This window comes from Sarcophilus harrisii, chromosome 3 (genome assembly GCF_902635505.1).
Source record: "Sarcophilus harrisii chromosome 3, mSarHar1.11, whole genome shotgun sequence".
Taxonomy (NCBI): domain Eukaryota; kingdom Metazoa; phylum Chordata; class Mammalia; order Dasyuromorphia; family Dasyuridae; genus Sarcophilus; species Sarcophilus harrisii.
The window spans coordinates 45,751,111-45,772,631 of record NC_045428.1 but is presented as its reverse complement, the minus strand read 5'-3'; the positions used below and the strand labels follow the sequence as shown (position 1 = coordinate 45,772,631).

The window sequence follows — 21,521 nt, the reverse complement described above, 5'->3', positions numbered from 1 at the left end:
TCGCAACATAGCATTTTTTCTCCTTAGGGATGAGATACATGCCTTTCTTTTTATGAGTTTTTCTAGATGTTTATTTTGTTCATCATTTTAAGAAATTTTTAATTATTAAATTAAAATATGAGTCAAAATGTAGAATACAAAATTTTCTCTTTATTTAGCTAGAATTTCTTAGAAAGTAAAGATATTAATTTTGTGTATACTCTATTCATGTCTGAAAATAAGATATGTTCCCCATTGATTTCTATCCAGATAGTAAATCTAATTTTTGAAAAAAATTCCACTGAGATCCATAATGTATTCCTTATATTATTTTTTCATATTTTTCATATTCATATTTACTTGCTAATAGGAGGGTATGTGAAAAATTGCCTCTATTACTGCTTCTAAGGTATTTATTACATTAAAATATATTCATTAAACATTTATTAAATACATTTTATGTACTAAGCACTGTATTAAACTCTGAGGATATGGAGATAAAAGTGAAATACTTCCTGCCTTCAAGAAGCTAGCCTTCTAAAGAGAGGAATATATATATATATATATATATATATATATATATATATATATATACACACACACATATACATATAGCTGTGTATATGTATGCATATATACACACATACATATATAATTCTATGAAATTCTTTCATTAAATTTAAATACAAAATAAAGATATAAAGTATTTAATGCAAGACTCATTTTTCCCTTTATAAATTTTACAATATAATTCCTAGGTGCATATATAATATATCTTGTATTCTAAGGCTGCTCCATTATTTCCTCCCAGTTGTCTTTCATAATCCTTTGGGATCTGTCTTATCACATTAGGATGTTCCAAACAAATGATAAATATTTGGCTTCCTTTAGGCAAAGTCCTCTAAGTTTTGAATTATTTGTGGGAAAACTAGTTTGAAACTTATACTTTTGACTAATTTAGTCAAGAAAAAAATTGCAGGGAATGAAAAAGTAAAATACTAGCAGACTTCATAGGACATTAGAAATTCTCAAAAAGATAAGTATTTTATTCACATTGTTTTATTTTGGTTGTTTTTGTTTCTAAATTTATCTTTGTGCACTAAAAAAAAAAGGCAGCTATAACACTGATAGATATTACTGTAGGGAAGTAGAGTTTATCAGTTTATAGTCAGCCCTTCATACCATCACCTGTACTTTTTATAAAGGGACAGAGCTCATTTCTCCTAATCTCTCCCATTTGAGATAGGGATGAAGTATTTAAGGTATGACCTCTTGGATGTGACTCTCTCCTTTCTTCTTCCCTTTTTTGTCACTATAGAGACTGGAAATTCAATTGGCATCATCCTGTTATAATAATCAGCTCACTTTAATTCTATGGTCAAAATTATGGTTCTTGGATCCATATAATCTCTTACTCTGATAGTTCATTAATATTATATCATTTGAAAAATTATTAATGAAATCATAACAATTCAGAACTCTCAATTAAAAAGATGCCTAACATTTTGATACAGGTTTACCTCTCTATACTAATTTATTTTGTGTATTTTCAGCTAACCTCTGGGAATTCTCTTCATTTTACTTCCTTGACAAAAACTATACATTTCAAGATATCATAACTTATTCTGGGTATTTTTATATATAAAACAAAATCAGTACAAAAGGAAAAGCTTAGATAAAGAAAGATTATATAACAGTACATTTAAATGAACAGGCATAAAATGAGAAGTTAGGTCAAGAATAGATCTTTTAGAACTTCCTCTAATCATTGAGGAAACAGTATATTGTGATCACACTTATCTCTTGTAACTTAATATTTTTGTGTCTCTGTCTCTGTTTCTCTGTCTATCGGTCTCTCTCACATATACACAGACACACTCAGACACACATAGATACACACAAACAGTTTTCCCTACAGTTGCCACTATACTTCAATTCTTGAAGTTCTGGGGATAGAGAGATATGAATTAAGGATATCACCTCATTACTATTGCTGCTGCTCAAGTATTGTTGTCTCAGTTCTGTCCTCCACATCTTGCTTTCTTGAAGATCATACATCTCTTTTATAAAAGTTCCAAATCTCAAATGTGCTTACTGGCTCAAAGACCATGACAGTCCATATTTCTCAAGGCTGAGAAGGAACACTTGTTCTTCTGAACTACAAATCCCAGAATGCCAGCCAATTTTCAAATCTCTGATATACTAGAATCTGTCTAGGGAACTAAGAAAAATATGTAGACTTTACTTAAATAATTCCAGAAGGAAAAATGAGATCATTAAATAAGGTTACACCTGTTGTGACCAATTACATTTATTAACTTAGATGTTGAAATAATCAAAATAAAATAAACCTTCAATGAAAAGGAGCCAGAAATAAAAAAAAAAAAAACAGATTTTAACAAGACAAGGAAAAAATGTTTTTCTTTGAGGTTTAGGAGAACAGGTGGGGGAGAATAGATGTAAGAATGCTTTTTGAAAATTTTCATAAAAAGATAGCATCAAAACTGATTTTTCCTGTGGAGCTGATATGGCAACTCTAATGTGATAACTATGCTTTTAAAATGTTCGGAAATTATATCAAAGGACAAATCCCTTTTCTCTGGCCATATTCAATTTTATTCTTTTCAATATGTAATACTTATCCATTCCATACATGCACAAACTTATACACATCTGTATATGTATGTGCGTGCACATATATGCATATATATAATGCATTTTGTCTATATATACATGATATTAGATATCACATACATTAAAACATATTTTAAAGATTAAACATGTATTACTTTTAATATTGCATTAATATGTAATACATGTTACATTAATATATGCATATATTTCATATATTTATATGTGATATAGATCTCTATATATAGAGATTAAATTTTAATCTTTAAAATGTCTTCAATAACATCTTTGATCTACGTGAATGATTGATATTTTGTTGTTGTTCTATTTCAGATTCTGACATCTAAATTTCTCAGAATTCAACTTGATGCAAACATTGTATGGAATACCTCCTGTGTGCAAGATTCAATGTAAAAAGTATAAAAGTTATCAAGAAATGGAATTGTTCTTTCATGGAGCATTCATTCATTCATTCTACTTGGATGTTACAACTTAGATACAGGTAGGTATAATATAAGGAAAGGTGAGAATAGAAGACTAAGAACAAGCCGTATCAGGAAAGTCTTTGTGAAGAAATGGTCTTGATATGAGCTTTGAAGACTGAAAAGTGGCAATTAATAAGAAAGTCATGCATAGGAAAAGGAGCAATTCATTGCATGTTCAGAGAAGAGAGAGAGAGGAGAGAGAGAGAAAGAGAGAGAGAGAGAGAGAGAGAGAGAGAGAGAGAGAGAGAGAGAGAGAGAGATCATTGTGTTTATGGTAATGACATCATAAGAAAATAAAATGGGGCGGAGCGAAGGTAGGAAATTTTGGAGCATTAGGCAGTGTGAAGGATTTAACAGGTCTCTACTGGTTTTCTGCCTTGAGTATAGCATAAGGATACTGAGTGTTAACGATTTCAGGGAAAAAAATAACAATTGGAGGTTTGAGAGGCAAGCTACTTATACTAAAACTTTGCCTGAATATATAGTTATATCTTTTTGGAAGTGGTTTATTTTAAAAGTTAACATCTTTATCCATTATATATTTAATACCCAAGCAATTAAAATATCAAGGAAATAAATTGATAGAGCTAGATAAAATAGTAACAAATTTCATTCTGGTAAACAAGAAGGTCTATGACATCAATGGAAATAATTGAGGGAAAGAAGAATGAAGATGAGAATAGAAACTTCCAGACATCAAATTAAAACTAAAATTTTCAAAAATTATCCAAAAAAGAGGCTAGTTTACCAAGATTCAAGAAAAAAAATAAAGTTGATAACTAAAGATTTAATCAACACAACAACATAAAAACTACTTGGGGAAGGACTCTCTATTAGATAAGAAATGTTGGGAAAATCAGAAAATTGTTTGATAAAAATTAGTTTAGATTACTGTCTATAGTACATACTATAATAGTTCTTTTTTTTCCCTCTTTTATCTCCTCTCTCCTACATTTCATGGTCTCAGAGCTCAGAATTCAAACTTGCCCAATCGCTGATTATAATTCAACTAAATTTTTGAATTAAACATTATTTTGTAGACTGGCTTAGAAATTTAACTACTATGTCTGAAATGTCTTCTAAAAGGAAAGGGTTCAGCATTGCAAGGAAATAATTTAAAATGAGTTTTAGAATATAACAAGTTTGGGTTACCTTTCCCCAAGAGGACCTATTCTCATACTTCCCAAATGCAAACTGAATTTACATGGTCTTTATGGAAATGGTGATGGTTGCACTAAGAGGCTCAAATTCTCTTAACTGAATCTTCTGGATCCAATAAGTACTATAGAATGGCAGCCATCTATTCAAAGCTTACTTTGGAGCATAGGACCATAGAATAAGATTTCACCATGCACCCAACCCAATAGAAATTAGCTGTGCTCTGAGCTATGTTGGGAATTCTGGGATATTTATAAAATGGCTCCTTATTTGAATTTTTATAATGACTCATAACTATGAGAGTTAACATATTCTTTGAGAATGAAAGGAATCAGGAAATCCATATTTAGAATATGAATCAAGGATGGTATAATTGTTTTTGAGAAATGAAACAAGATCAAACTCTTTAGGTAGGAGGAAAAACTACAAATCATAGCACCTGAAGTATGTGAGTTATTTATTCATTTATCTTATTGACTTTATTATATCATGAAAACTTTTCACCTATTTCCCATCAGTATTTTACTCCTAAAATATTGACTTTTAAGGCAATTGTTGTCATGTGATACTATTTCCAGTCATCTATTTATATGTAAAAGAGAATGATTGCTTTGAAAAATATTCTTCTATCAGCAATCAGGACAGAATGAAGCTTTCATCCAAGTGCTCTGACATACTAGTAGTAAGTTCCTGGACTTCTATTGTATATAACATAATCAGTCTTTCTGAATTGATTCCCTTCTTACTGCCACACCCTCTTCTTAAATGTCCCTTCTTTTTCTTCTCATAAATTGATTTACGTCTCAGCTTTACTCAAAGTCATCATTTTAAAATATTCACTTTACTTAAATTAGTAAGTAGCAAAAGAGAAAGCATTAATCAAGTATAATACACACAGGAAAGTCAATTGAATATCAAGTCCATCTTCCCATCATCCTAACTGAATCCCTATACCTTCCCATCATCATTAACATCAGTGGTCTCAGTAGTTCCCTTCTAGAACCTCCTCCACAGTTGAAGTCTGGATCACAGAAAGGAAGAAATAGATATCTGCTCATAAAAGTGCTGACTTCTAGGTATGTCATAGGACAAAAGGAGGCAGGAGTTGGCACCTTAAAGTTCCTGTTTGCTCATGCTGGGGTCTCTTAGCTATTCCCTTTCTTGCTAGCAAATTGAAATCTCCATGTTCTTAGTGTGGTCACTCCAGGACATACAGATTCAACAGCTCAAACATTCGTCTGTCATTGAAGCCCTATATAAGTGAGAAATTGACAAGACTTTATACTTTAAAATTTTCAAGACTAACATTGTCCACAGTCCACAGTCACAGGACACAGGAAAACCAAGGTAACTATTCTTTTTTTCCCTTCTTTTTACCTCCCAAAATCCATAAAAGTCTTACATCGGTCTACCTTTACTCTAGGCTTTCTGCATTTTAGAAAGAAAACAGGACAAATGACGCTCCATCAGAATTATCCTGACACATCCTGATAATGTGTGTGTGCATATATTTTTATCTGTGTATATATATACATATACATATATTTATATTCATATACATTTACGTTTATATTTATATATGTATGTGTATATGTAATTTAAAACTTAGAAATATTGAGTCTAAGAAGCCTATCATCAGAAATTGGTATTCCTTTGAAATATTCTGAATTAAAATAATTGATTTGATTTCTTCTCCCTCTCTGTAAGATTACTATTTTCTGTCCCTTCCAGCTTTCTCTGGAAATGACCTCTGCTTCTTCCTGAGAGGAATCAAAGAGTAAATGTGGAACTCTGTTACTGCAGCTGCTAGTAGAAGAAAGGGAGTTGAGGTACATTTTCCTGCAAAGCAAGATTTTCCCTCCAATGGTAACTAAATAACCTGTAGCTATCTACCCATAACAGGTGGCCCTGGGCTCATGTGACTGCAGTTGCTGTTGCCACTTAGTTTTAACTATCTGAGCATTATGGCATCTATTGGTTTTTAAGATCTGGTAAGCAACCATACACATAAACATGACAAGAGCAAAGCAGCCATTTATGCTTAAGTAGCAGCCATGATTCCAAGATGCCCTTGTAGAGTCTTTGTTGAGTGCCCACTACAAGCTGTACAGCTGTAGAATATATACAAAAAGTACCCAGTGTACCCTTACCTTCCAAAAAAGAATTTAAAAGCTTGGTAAGAGACAATACAAAAATGAATGCAAAATTTAACCATCTAACTTATAGCCATCTGACATAATAATACCATTAATGCTACAAAGTCATCCCTATTTCAGTCTCTGTTTTCCCTATCTACTTCCTTTTCTTAAGTGACTCTAATTGAGCTTCAGTAGGTCAGCTTATGTCCATAAATGTAATATGATTGTTCTTTTTATTTTTGTAGTGCTACTCACTCAAAATGAGAGATTTGATGCAGTGTTTCACGGCTCTGGCTTTGACATTCATTTTCAATTCCCTAAACCAACAACAGAATCTTTAAAATCTGTAAGATAATACAGTAATCCAAGTGGAAAGTGCTTTCAAAGCTCTTTGTAGTTGGGAATAAGACTTTATTAGCAACAACTGTTCTAACATGATGGATGGACTTACTAGAATACCTATGGGCTTAAAACATCACGATTAGTATTTTCCTGAACAATTCCCTAAGTGACCATATATAATTTAATACACCTACTCTTTCCAAACACACTGTTTTACCAGGGGTTATAAGCTCTCCATACATTTTTAATGAGAAAAAATGTCTTTCTTAAATAGCATGTAAATTACTTTACGCAAATCGTAAAATGTTAGAACTGAGCATCCTCACAGCCTCAAGTCAACCTCTCCATTCCTTTTAACTACAGATACACTTGACTTCATCAAATGTATTCCTGAAACATCATCTGCTAAACATGGTTCTGTTAATTAAATTGCATTATCCTATTGATTTACATGATTAAATTAGAGATGTATTCCTATGGGAAGGTTTGGTCCTCAAATAAATGAAAAATTGTATTTGATAACAGTTCAAAATCTTTGAAAGTCACATATTCAGGGGAAATAGCTTTATGATTTAAATAGTAACTAAAATGCATAAATTGTCCACCCTTACTTGCAAATTTAAGTTAATCAGTTGATTGATCAATCATAAGCATTCCTTAAGAAATTAGTGCACTGCCAGGCACAGTGCCAGACTAAAGGACAGAAATAAAATTGTCCCTGCCCTCCATATACATGTATTTTATTAGTGAAACAATATATTAATAATTAAGCCTATATAAAATATAAATAAATTAAATGATTGGTAATTTTTGGAGGGTGGTAAGGAAATGCACAAAAGTATTAAAAGCAGAATTTGAACAGAACTTTCAAGGAAACCAGGGATTCCAAGAGGCAAAGATGAGGAGGGAGAACCTTTCAGGATGGGTGAATGGCTTTGGGAAAACTCAAAGGCAGTATGTCATTTGTGAAGAATACCAACAGGCAAAAAATAACTATTAAATATCTGGTGAGTGCTAGATGCTGGCATTATATAGTTAAAACCATAGCACCTGACTTTAACACTTACAGTCTATTAAGGAATAAAAATTGAGAATTCTAATGATTGTATTACTTACCTCACCTGGTAATTCACTAATACATACACACACATACATATATAGATACATATACAGAGAGAAAGAGAGAAAGAGAGAGAGAGAGAGAGAGAGAGAGAGAGAGAGAGAGAGAGAGAGAGAGAGAGAGAGAGAGAGAGAGAGAGAAAGAGAGAGAGAGAGAGAGAAAGATTGTACTTATTATATACCAAGAATATGTCTGGATGCTAAGGATACAGATATCCTTAGAAGGATTCTATTATAACAGATATAGAAGATGCACATTTATAAATTACAGTGGAAAGAAGAAAGAGTTTGGAATCAGAGAGCCTGCAGTGAAATTTTGGCTCTCCTATTTTCTATCTTTATAACATTGGGTAATTTAGTTCCCTTCTCTGCAACTGCTGCTTCTTCATTTGTAAGATGAGAGGTTAAGAATAGATATCAAAACCATATATTAGCATTACCTATAGTCTATTGTATTTGTACTTTGTATTTGATTAAATATTTCCCAATTATATTTTATCTACTTGGCACTGTACTTGAGAGAGTTATGAGTCACTCATTTGACATTTCTGGTCCAGATGATTCGAATGAAGGTAGATTGATCAAAACTAGTTTATGCAGATTAAAGGCCAATTCCACAAGCTAGTCCTGAAGTGGACAATGCATTAGGTCCAGAATCATGTAGTACTTTTTGGCGCCCAACGTGGGGCTCGAACCCACGACCCTGAGATTGAGTCTCATGCTCTACCGACTGAGCTAGTTGGGCGATGTGATAATGGTTGCAAATTTTAGAATGTCACAACTCCCAAAGCAACAGTAACAAAAGTACCATCAGAAATTATGGTGGATGCAAAGAAAGAAGTTACAACATATTATCAATTCTAACCCACTTGCAAGAGATTTAAAATATATTTTTGAAGAAATGAATAATCATGAATAGAGGTGAACCCATTAGGAAAAGAAAGTAGGAGATAATAGAAGGACAAATAAACTATAGTGTTAGAATCTAAGAATTACAAAAAGTATAGAGGAAGTATGGTGATTGTCTCTCGTGTGGTATTTTTAAACACCTATCATACACCAGACATTGTATTAGGTATAAGGCACACAAACATAATTAAAAAACCATTTCTGCCTTCAAAAAGTATTATATTCTATTGATCAGGAAAAAAGCAGAGGAAACAAGGAGTGGTCAGCTCAGGACAAGGTGACAAGTTCCTTCTCCTGTCTATGGTCAAAACAGGAGATGGTTGAATCCTGATGTCTTTTGGTTCAAAATGAGTGACAAGTATTAGAAGTACAAATCTTCCAGTTCTCAATGATATAACCTGGGCTCCTGGGCTAATTCTTCTAAGTATAATAGAGTAAGGAATAAAAAGCAGAGAGCCCAAAATGTTGCACTGGTATATAAGAAATACTTTTAAAACAACTTAAAGGCACACTTTCGTAGTCAATGAACTAGTGGTCAGTCACTGAGTGTTTCTTAAATATCTACTCTGTGTCAGCGACTGTGCTAACTGCCTTGATTGAAAAGAAAGGCATAAGACAGTTTCTGCTCTCAATAAGCTCACTGTTTAATAGATAGCAGGCAAGCAATTATGTACTAACAGGATTATAGCTATATACTTATACATGTGTGTGTAAATATGTATATATTTATATACTTACATAGCTATATAAACATATATATGAAATCAAATAAAAATATAAATTATATAGCTACAGGAACACATAAGATAAATTGAAGAAAATCAAGAAAGGGAAGACATTAGCATTTGTGAACTGGGAAAAGGTTCTTGCAGAAATTAAAACTTTAGCTGAGGCTTGAATGAAACTAGAATGCAAAAAGGAGGGTCAATTTTCTAGAGAAGTGATAGAAAGATCAAACTCATATATAATGAAAAAACAAACAAGACATGGATGGGTTATAAGCTGATCTAGTAGAGAGATTGCCCATAGTAATGCAATTACAGATTTCTCAAAATATTTCATTAAATATTATTTTCGTTAGTGATAGTATGTAGTTATAGCAGTAGTAGTATGCTATTAGTTAAACCAAGGAAAGGGGATTTGCTTCTGGTTAGCAAGATCAAAGAAAATTTGAAATATGAGCAGGATTTAAATGGGTAGACATGAAGTATGAGACCAATCTAGAGGGAGGGAAAGCATGAACAAAATTTGGAAAGAGAAAAGTTCAGGGTGTATATAGTGTAGAGTAAGAATTCCAGTTAATTTCCTTTAAACATAGAATACTTCATTCACAGTAGCCAACTTTGACTATTAATGGTTGAGATAAGAAATAGTTGAGAGAGAAAGAGAAAGAGACAGAGAGATAGACAGACAAACAGAGACAGAGATAGAGGGGGAAGAGAAGGACAAGTCTCCATTGTACCTAATGTTTCTAATGTTTGTGACATCTTGCCATTATAGAAATGGATTTTTTTTTGCTATTATTTTTTTTTTATTTTATTTAATAGCCTTTTATTTACAGGTTATATGTATGGGTAACTTTACAGCATTGACAATTGCCAAACCTATAGAAACAGATTTAAGCATGAACTATTGACCAATGTGATGAATATTCTTCAGGAGTATCTTGAAAATTTTAGCCAGAATTGTTCCAGGGACCACTGTCATATTATTTCCAATATGGAAGGGGAGCTATAGAGTTATATGCTTAGTAATTAATCATAAGTGGAGAAGGAAATGGTAAGCCACTATAGAATATTTGCCAAGAAAATCATGGATTGTACTAGTGACAAACTTGAACCAGGGAGAGAAATTAGAAGGCTATTTCAATGATGCAGACAAGATCTCATAAAGACTTAATTAAGTAGTAGCTATGTGAATAGATAGAAGAGGTCATATGAGATAGATTTCATAGAGGTAGACAGTGAGATTTCATGACTGGTTTAATATACATTGTGAGTAAAATGCTGAAGTTATGGACCTGAGAAACTGGAAGGCTGGTGGTACTTTTGACAGAAATATAGATGTTTGGAAGAGGAGAGAGTTAATATAATGAATTCAGTTTTGGACATTTTGAGATGTGTAAAATGTCTAAAAGATAAATGATGATATGTGACTGAGTTTCAAGAGAGGGACTGATGCTGGCCATATAGATCTGGGAGCTACCTTCATAGAAATACAATTGGTTACCCACAGGTCCTAGATCAAGTCCCATTTGGTCCATTTGAGGGTCCTAATTGATTCAGATTGAATGTAAATTATAGTCATTTCTGCTTTGGCCAGAAACTCTGAGGATCTTCCCCTCCCACATTCATCCATTCATTTATTTAGATTTTTTTTTGGACTAGGTGAAAGAGTCTTTGAGTCTTTACCTCAATTGCTAACTAGCCTTAAACACTGAATGGGTGTGGTATCAGTCAAACTGAGACCCGTTGAAGACCTTAGCTTAAAAAGGCCAAGTTCTCCCATTTCATCCTGGGCCATCTCCAGCCCTTCTGATCTATATCTGGCCACTAGACCCAGATGGCTCTGGAGGGGAAGGTGAGGCAGGTGACCTGGCACCCTCTTCCTCAACTAAATTCAATTTACTTGTAAGTCATGGCATCATCTCTCTGATGTCATGGTCCTCATTGAAAATGAAGGACAAATAACAACAAATAAACTCAAGGAAACTGATAAGATCAACCAAGTAAAATAGTCTATAATGAGAAGTGGACCTTTGGGTTAAACTCACAATTAGCATATGTGACCCTGTTATACGAATATGTGGAGACATACAGTTGTCTCCAACTAGCCTGTAAATTCTGAAAGAGCAAAATGTATTTCTTTAAATTCTCCATGATGCCTTGAACATTGCTTTGCAAGTATTGACTTTAGGTCTCCTTACATTCTCATTCTCCTTGCCTGCATCATACTTCTTCCATATCTCTGTCTGAAGAGATGCTTTCCTTCCTGTGAGACCCAGTTGAGTGTGACTTCCTTTATTAATCTTCTCTGATTCCTCCACAAAATTGCTATGGCTATGGCATAGCAATAGGGGACAAAAGTCAGGGGTTCTATTTCGTCCATATCCTCCATGATTTTTATGCGCCTCCTCAAAGTTTACTCAGACTTCCAGGCAAGGCACGTTATCCTAGCAGTGAGTGGGCACAACAAGAGTCAGAAGACATTCATTTTCCTTAAATAAAATGTGATTAGGATGGAGGGCTTTGCTTTTTTTGTTGGGTGGAGTTGGGAAAAAAAGTCTTGATAGTCACCTGAGTAGTTTTTTATGCAAGGCTGGGAAAGTCTGTTGGTTTTACTAAGAAACAACTGAAAGTGGTTGATTAGCCCTCAGGCATGTTGGCAAGGCTGGTCTCACAAAAGGGTGCAAGCATTTCTTTTGATGAACTCCCAGAAACAAAGCTCAGCTCTTGCAAATAGCAGGACCAGAGAGGTAGAAAACTAGATGTCCTAGCAATGACTCAACGCTACAGTGTAAGCACTAAGAAGACAATGAAAAATGATGTAGCTAGACCCCATTTCTTCCTAGAAATAAATAAAATTCTTGACCAACTATTCCAAAACCCATCCAATTTCATAGCCATCCTCCAAAATGTCAGAATGATTATATTTCTACCAAAGACACAGCACAAATAGAAAAACTATTTCAGAATGCCTCAGTAATCAATATACATTTAGGAACCAGATTCAAATTTCCCTCCATGGAGGATGGGGGTATATTGTAATCTTATCTTCTTTAATGAGCCAAGCTTGATTAGCAAATCAATTTCTTTTCCATTGATTACTCAGTTTTGCATTCACATAATATCCATGCATAAAAAGATAATCATCAGATTCTATGGAATACTGCCCCTTTCTCTTTAGAGAGAAAAAAAGAGGATTCCACTATCTTCTTTTTCAATATTACAACCATTAGTATTCTCTCTTAATTATTTTAATTAATTGTAAGGTATTTATCACTTTCCCTTTTATAATGCCTAGTATGGGAACTTCAGGAATCACAAGGGTCCCATGCTGCACTGGCTTTCTTTAAGAGTAGAATTTCTTAGTCTAGGCAGAGGAAAATTCCCTTCCTGTGGAATGGATGCACCATTTTTTTCAAACTTGAAGCACCATTTTTAATAAGTGCTCAATGATAGCTTGAGAAGTATGGATGATATGTCCATAATATTTCAAACTAAAATGAATAATATGGATATGGATTCCAATCTGTTTGCATCTTCATTTGTTTTTTCTTCTTTGATAATATTTAATAAAATCTGAATAGTTAAAATTTGAATTAGATTCCCTTCATGGAAAGAAAGAAAGAAATAGAGGCACTACAAGTATTATGTTTTCTCTGAAAAAATAGTTAATTCCAGCTGGTCTATAGAAGATAGAATTGTGCTCTTCAGGACTAATAAAAGCCATTGACTGAAGGAGCAAGAGCAAATATCCCACTAGACTCAAAGAAAGTACTTCCTTAGTCATTAGGTTCTCAATGACCGAAATGATGAAAAAATATTTTCTTAAATCATTCTCCTTAGGTTTATAGTTAAGCTCACAGTTCTTCTTAGACTTTTGCTTTCTATGGAAGAGTTATTGAGAGTTTTTAAAACAGTATCTGTGAAAATATTCCATCAATTTATGATTGAAAAAAATTGGAAAAAACCATTTTCATCCTAATTTTAGGTTTTTGCTCTCTTAGTAGCTCATGATCTCTTTCTGGCAAAAGTTTAGCAGTTCATGCTGATGCTAATGAAATGATTATACTGCTCTCTAAAGGGAATGACCCTTGGAGACTACTTAGTAGCTTCAATGCCTTCAGTAGACTACAGTGACTAACTAATGGAGCAAAATTGGGGGTAGGAAGCATATTATAAAAGTTCTAAATGGTTCTACACAATCTAGTAATTCACTTAAGGGTGCAATTCAAACTTGGCCTATAAAGCCCTATGTGAGTTCTATTTCCCATAACACAGTTCCAATGATTTCTTTTTCCTTTTCTCACATTATGAAAGAAGTAGTAGTCTTTGACTCTGAGGCTGTGTACTCTAGAATCTTTTCAATGCATGTGGTAAGACCAAAGCATCATGGTTCAATGGCCCTGCCCTTCTATTCAGAAAACCTTAGTTGTAGTCCCATCATTGCCACTGATAAGTCTTATAATTTTAGGCAATTATAGAAACTCTGTAGGCCTCGATACAGTACTCTATGAAATGGTTATGATAAGATCTTTCTAATATAATCAAAAGTTGTTTGGGTTTTTTGTGATTTTTTTTTGATGTGTGAATATTTTATTTAAATAACATTCTGAGGTATTATAGATATTTTTATCCCCCTTTCTGCAGATGAGGGAACTAATAATTAGAGAAATTGGCTGAACAAATTGTTTATAATCACACAACTACAAAATGTTGAATCAAGATTTGAACTTGTTTTCACTTGACTCCAAATCCAGTGATCAACCCTGAAATATAATATGTAATCTTCTTGCAAGAAGTCTTTTCTAGCCCTTTTTTATCTTAGTGCCTCACCTCCTAGGAAGCCCCTTATATACCCTAAGTATATTTAGTTTCTTGCATATTATTTACTCCTTTAGACTGGAAGCTCCAGGCACTTGATACTTTATTGTATCCCCCAGTGATTGTACAATTCCTGGTAAATAGTAGGTGTTTAATAACTGCTATTAGCTAATAACAGCTAGCTGACTGCTTTTAATGAATGTATTTTTCTTAATAATAGCTTTTTAATTTTCAAAATACATGCAAAAATAATTTTCAACACTCACCCTTGCAAAACCTTGTGTTCTCAATTTTTTCTTCCCTTTCCCCATCTCCTCCCCTAGACTTCAAGTAATCGAATACATATTAAACATGTGTGATTCATTTATACATATTTTCACATTTATCATGTTGCCCAAGAAAAATCAAATAAAAAAAAAAAAAGAGAAAGAAAAAAAGCAAACAACAAAAAAGGTGAAAATACCATTTTGTGATCAACAACAAATGTATTCTCTTAACAACCCTAATTCTATGTCTCTTTGTTTTATATATGTGCCAATATGAAAAGACTTCCCTATAGCTTCATAAGTAAAATCAGGGCATGGATAGCAGGAAGAAGGAATCCTACTCAAATATAATCATGGCACTTATTGCGTTCTCAAATTTTGTTATCAATTTTCTAATATGCTGATATATTACTGATTTATATAATACTGATACATTACTAAATATTTTTCACATTGGAAAATACATATTAATAATATATGTCTGAGAGGTAGCACAGCTACAGCTCTTACCAATGACACATGTATCTTTGGATACATGCATAACTAAGGGGAAAGCACTCAATTCTCCAATTACACCAGACAGTTATTTAGGAGTATAGATAAGATATGCTAGATATAGATAGATATCAATATAGATATAGATAAGTATGATAGATCAGCTGTTAAACTATCCATGAATGTAATTTTCACACCAGAAAATTCCCATTTAAATGAAGTCCCAATGAAATAATAAAATGCATGTTAAATTGAGTAAACCCTAAAGAAAATATCTCCAAACAACTTTAACATTGACTTAAACAATCCTTTTGAAAGATTCATGGGAACTCCAAAGAATATTCTATAGAGGTATCAAAATCAAATTCTAGCTGATTAAGTCAGGGTTTTGTGCCCTCAAAATGGGCAACATCAGTGGCAAAACCCTGGAGTGGAACAAAGAGATAAGGAGTGGAACCTACTCTGTTTTGAGAGAAACATCAAAGAAACTTGCCACTTTGGTTTTCTCTTCTGAGTACCCACTCCAAGTCCTCTTAACAAGCTCTGTTTGGTGACTGTCTTTCAGACCCATAACATACTCAGTAACTTGTGCATGAATAGCAACTTTAGAATAGAGCCCTGTTCATTGAATAAGTTGGTGAATGAAATTTGGGGGGAAATTAAGGCTCTCAAGTACTGATCAGCATTTCCCTTGGCATCCTATTAGTCTCATGCTGTAACTGCTTGACAATAAGACTACGCAATTATGTTACAATTACAGTTTCAAGATTTTAACCTGAATGGGTTTGTTGGGTCCCACTTCCATTATTTTTGCCATATGTCATACTAATGAATGTTTTGTTGTAGTCTTTCTTTGTGGAGTCTTTCTCATGAGACCAAGAAGTCAAAACAGTAATATCTAATCTACTGTATAATGAGAAAGATATACTAATGGGTTGACACGTTCTTTTCTTTTTCTTTGTGACTGACTAGCTATTGGACCTTACTCTTTGAAGTTAATGAGGCTGGGTAGAATATGAGAGAGAAGGAAGAGGGAAGGGAAGTAAAAAGGGGGAAAGAAAAGCATGAAACAGGGAGAAAAAAAAAAAAGCTGGAGCAAGTTATGAAGCCTCAGAGATGGGGCAGGAAATTGAACTATACTAAAAAAAAAAAAAAAAAATCTCAAAATATACTTCCAAATTTAGGGGAAAGAAGTAGAGAGAACTTAAGACAATACAAATTTCTCTGATCTCTTTAAAATTAATTAATGAAAAATAGCTCCTCTTTCTATTTGAAAAAACATGCAAATGGTAAAAAACTTCTCATCTTTGAATCATCCTATTCAACCTTAAAATATCAGTTTTGCCTATAACTCAGAGATTCCAAATTGGGGTTGACTCTTTAAATTACATACTAATTTTGTTTATTATCTGGTATCAGTTGGCACTGATTTGTATATCATAAGCAATTATAGAATTCTTAGTCTAAATCAATTGCTATGTCAATCTTGTACTATCTGAAAATGGCATTGCTGTTTTTGAATTAATGGCAGGCCTTTATGTCTACTGTATTGCTGACTTAGATTCCCTGATAATTAAGAGTTGACAATAGAAGGAATCCCAACAAAGGGATGAATACTTATGAAATTTTTGCTTTCCATCTAGTTTTCTGTTGAAATAAGCTGCATTAAAATCAGCACATATTAATAATTTGTTCTCATGAAGTTGTGGGAGGAAGAGAGAGATGAATTTGATAATGCCACGTAAAAATTTCTATTTTTCCCCTAATAATTGCAACTATACAAAAACTGAATCTAGTCTTTCTAGAAACTGCAACCACATAAAAATAGAATTGATTCTCACACAGTACTTCACATCCACTTTACACAAAGACTAGATAGTCATTTGTAAATGTTATGTAGCAAAGGGGATGCAAGACCTTGCATAATTTAGATATAGTGGCCATCTAGATCCCTTCCAACTTGAAATTCTGTGATTAGGTGATAAGTGACCTGCCAATGAGCCTAGATCCAGTGTCACTTAAGATAATGTGAAACACAGTCATCAGAAAGGTCATAGTCAAAGTTATGTTCTGCCATGGGTCAGAAACAGCAGAATTGTGGGGTATATACGTTTATTATCGCAACCTTGAATGTCAGCCTCATCACTGCTCGTAACCTTCCTCAGAGAGAGAAGGATCATTTTGTTTCACTAAAGTGTGGTCATATAAATAGAAATATAAATATATATTATATATAATATAATGTATCTTGAATTTCTGATGTGACCAAAGAGCCCCTACTCATCATACAAACTTGCATACAAAGGGAAGAATCTAATTCAAGATTAATTAGGTCCAACTTGTTGCTTGTCTAGTCTAAATCCTCCGGAAAATACACTGGCTCTCTAATCCTGTGCCTAGTCATGCAATAGATTACTTTGTGAAAATAGTTTATGTGCTGAATTGTGTATTCACTGTCAAGTAATAGACAAAATCAGCAGTATTATTTATCTTATGCTTATGGATAATGGAGCAATTAACTTAAAATTGCACAAAGCTACCCTTGCATACAGATGGTAGGCAATTCACCAAAAGGGATGATCATAATAAGATACTTCAAAAGGGCCCATGGGGAACCCCTAAGTTCAGTTTAATACAGTCTGTTTACATCAATGAGTTCCCATTGCTTTGATTGCTGCAGTCAGAAATTCTATTTGTCATTGGCTTGCCCTCAGGACCATTCTGAGAATTGCCTACCCAACTCTAAAAGCACAGACTTGAAAACCATCTAGTCTATGTCTGTGCCTGAATATAAAATGATCAGCATTGTCTAAAATAATTTTTCCTGCATAAAGAGGCAAAAGAGCTGCATTCTCATGGATGGTGACCTCTCAAAGAACTCAGGATCCATAGAAAGCCTAATGAGGCTAAACATCTGGTATAGAGCTAGGGCCCAAAGAAGGATTAGATAGTGCGACAACAGGTGGTGACAAGTAGCATTAAGTTCCTTTTAATAAAAAGAGCCTGTCCCATCAATTCTGTTTATTCCAATAAATTCCCTTTAGCAGGTGTGAAGACTCTTTTGCTAAGTAGGATACAGTCTTAATTTCCTTTAAGTAACACTTCTGGTGACAATCTTGACCCTGAAATGGCGTTCAATGGAAAGACAATGGTCTTTGTAGCTCCACCACCTAGCTTTGTACTGTTACACAAAGTGGGATCTTAATACATATTTTCCAAATTGAAATTGAATTGTGTATTTATCATTCAAAAGAAATGTAAGGACTTTTGGATCACCATAACAGTCTGAAACTGAGAAGAGAAATACACTAATCAATTGGGATGGATACAAATAAATGAACCTTGAAAACTAAATAACTTCCTTTCAGAGGGAACTGGAGAAAATTTTGTTTTATTGTTCATAAAGATATTGACAACTTAAAAGGACAAGTATTAAAAACAATTCTGATTGGAGAGGCAGGATAGCAGTATAGAAGAGAACTAGACTTGAAACTGAGACTGGTGTGTCCAAATTGTGCTTCTACCTTACATCAGCTACATGATCCTGGACAAGTCACTTTACTTCTCAGAACTCTAGGTATTTTTCTAAGATAAAACTACCACCTTATTGCAGCACTTAGCTGCTTACTATAGCACATAGTAGGCATGCAATAAATGCTTGTTGACTGACAGAAAGAAGTTATCTCCTGGTGTGGGAAGAGAGAAGGAGTCCATCTACCCATGAAATCACAGAGTATGTTCATATCTCTGACTGAATAGCCATAGAGCCATGGACTAATCACATTTAACTTCCTGGGGCTTCAATTTCTGCATGTGTAAAATGTTGTGGTTAGACTACATGATTTCTAGAGTCTGAGACCAGGGCTTCTTCCCCACTGAGTCTCCTTCCAGCTAGAAAAGCCAGAGGTTATATGATCCTAAGCCTTTTGGGAACAAATTCGTAAAGTTATAAATGCTCAGCTTGCCTTCTCATCTTTGCTTCCACTATAGAAATAGTATGGTGCTAAGGCAGGGGGCTGACAGCTGAGTGCAGCTGAATTGCTGACCTCATGGAAAGAAGTTAATTTTGTAGATATCTGAGGTCAATGAAAATATTAAGGCCATTAGACCTTGCATAATTGGCTGTGTGCAAATGTATTTACTGTGATTGCCTTCATCTCTCTGTTTATCTGAGAGCTTATAGACAACCAGCCCTGCCCTATGAAGTATAAATAAGGCCCCATTCTCAATGCCTGCCCTATTTAGGCTGTCTATGCAACTTTCAGCTGCAGTCAATCTATTTTGCACACTTAGACACTGATGCAGGAAGCTTTCTTTTATTCCCTGAAGTGTTGAATATCTTTTGCTTTCTGTTGAGTGTGAATTTCTCTAAGAAGCATATCATCCCGAAATTTAAAATAAATTGGTTAAGACTCACACACTGCCTGTTTCCAAGGTAGAAATTCATTGGATATTATGGACACATTTAAATGGAATCATTATTTTCTGTGTGAAAAATAGCTTCTCTCTCTTTTCCCCCCCAAATTGAATTATATTCTTCCAAATAACACCCAAAATATCTGTTACAAACTGGACCCTAAATGAATATGTTTCTTCCCCTTTAAACAATTTTACTGAATTATTTTGAGGAGCTATAAGTGATGATTACCAAGATCAGTTTTTAAAGTTCATTTTGTTAACTCTATAAAATCAGACCCTATGAATGATTCTAAAATCTTTACATGGTTCTCCATATTCCCATTTTTTTCCTTTCCAAAATATTCTCCCTTATTTTCTATTCTGCCCCACTCTGCCACCATTCAAAACATATTTTTACCTGAGTAAAATTACTGCACAGTCACAATTTGAATATATTATACTGAAATCGTGAGAAATATATGTCACATCTCTTTTGAATTCTCTAAACTTTCCTTTGTGAAAGACCATATGACTACTTTTCTATGTAGGAACTTTCCTTAACATATTTTCCCTACACCCCAAAGGCACCTAAAAAAGAATTTCATGCATTTTTCTATAAGTGAAGTGAAGGCATATTGTTGATGTTTGGTTCTAAGATATTTTAAGAAGAAAGATTCATGGTCATTTGAAGATTTGTTCAAGTGCTTACATTTTCAAATCCACTTAAACTACCACTATAATGAACCTGATCTTCCATCCGTTCTTATACCTTTGAACTTCACAGGCTATGAAATACACAGAGTGGCTAGAAAACTGTTTACAATTATACTACACTATACTACATTACAATGAAGGTGATTAGAGAAAACTGTAATGTAACAGTGACTCAGGCACTCAGCACTTAGCACTGTGGCTGAAGAAAGGGAGTACAGTTTAGTAGTGCTGGACCTCAAAAAAAAAAAAAAAAAAAGAAAGAAAAACCTGAGATCAAAACTTGATGATTCTGTTCTATAGAGACTATGTGGCTCTGGTCAAGTCATGTAATGTTAATATTCTCTAAAACTCTGAGTTGTAAAGAAGGTACAAACTAGCATAGATAAGGAGTTGCTTCATCTAGGAGTTTCCTGTACCTTCAAAATCATGGATCTAGTCCATATATAAAAGAAAGGTATATTATACTGAAATAAGATGTGATTGCAGTGCTAATTCCTTGAGGATGTATCAATATTCTGGTCTATCAATTCAAGTCTATCAATACTTGATCTAACAATTTCATTTTCAGTTCAGTCAGGTTTTCTTTTCTTTGGTTTAAACATTTTTGTTTCACTAATATTAAGTTGCAGAAGCACAATTAGATAAAAGTTCATCAGAAAACTACCAGAAGTTTTTTGCTTGTTTCTTTGACCTCAATATAAGCCAAAGATTCAGCACTAATAATTAATGGTAATAATAATAACAGCATTTATATAGTATTTTAAGGTTGTATAGTTCATTACAAATATTAAATATTTTTATCTTCACAACAACTCTGAGAGGTAGGTACCATTTCTATCCCTATTTTATAGATAAGAAAATGGAGACAGTGACTTCCCAAGGATATATAGCAAATAAATGTCCAAAATTAGATTTGAACTGTTTTCCTTGACTCTTGAGTCCAGAAATCTGTCTACTAAACCACTTAGCTGCTCCCAGTGGTTACATAGTGCTATCATATAGTAAACACTTAATGAAATGTTTGATTAATTAACTGATTGCTTCACATTTTGTGTCTCAGAAGTTAGTGCATCATTACTCTCTTGAAGTACTTGAACAAAGTTTGAATTGTTAAGTATGTTATACTTTTTTTTTCAGATTTGGGTTGTATAGCGACTAATAATATCCCCAATAAACTGACATTTTTAAGCAAACAAATAAATAACATAGTTGGCCATAACCACATAACTTCTATAGGTAACTATTCACAATGAAGGCCAGGCAACTTTTATTAGACAATGTAGTATCAAAATAACTGAACTATTCAAGGAAAGGTGCTATCCAGCATTGGATGATAACCTT

At 33.6% G+C, this 21,521-nt stretch overlaps 1 non-coding gene across 1 annotated transcript; it reads right to left on the bottom strand.

The window, feature by feature from the left end:
- Positions 1 to 8,526: 8,526 nt before the first annotated feature.
- On the bottom strand, positions 8,527 to 8,597 carry TRNASTOP-UCA. The gene has a single exon. It is a non-coding gene; the product is annotated as a tRNA-Sec (tRNA).
- Between the last annotated feature and the right edge of the window lie 12,924 nt (positions 8,598 to 21,521).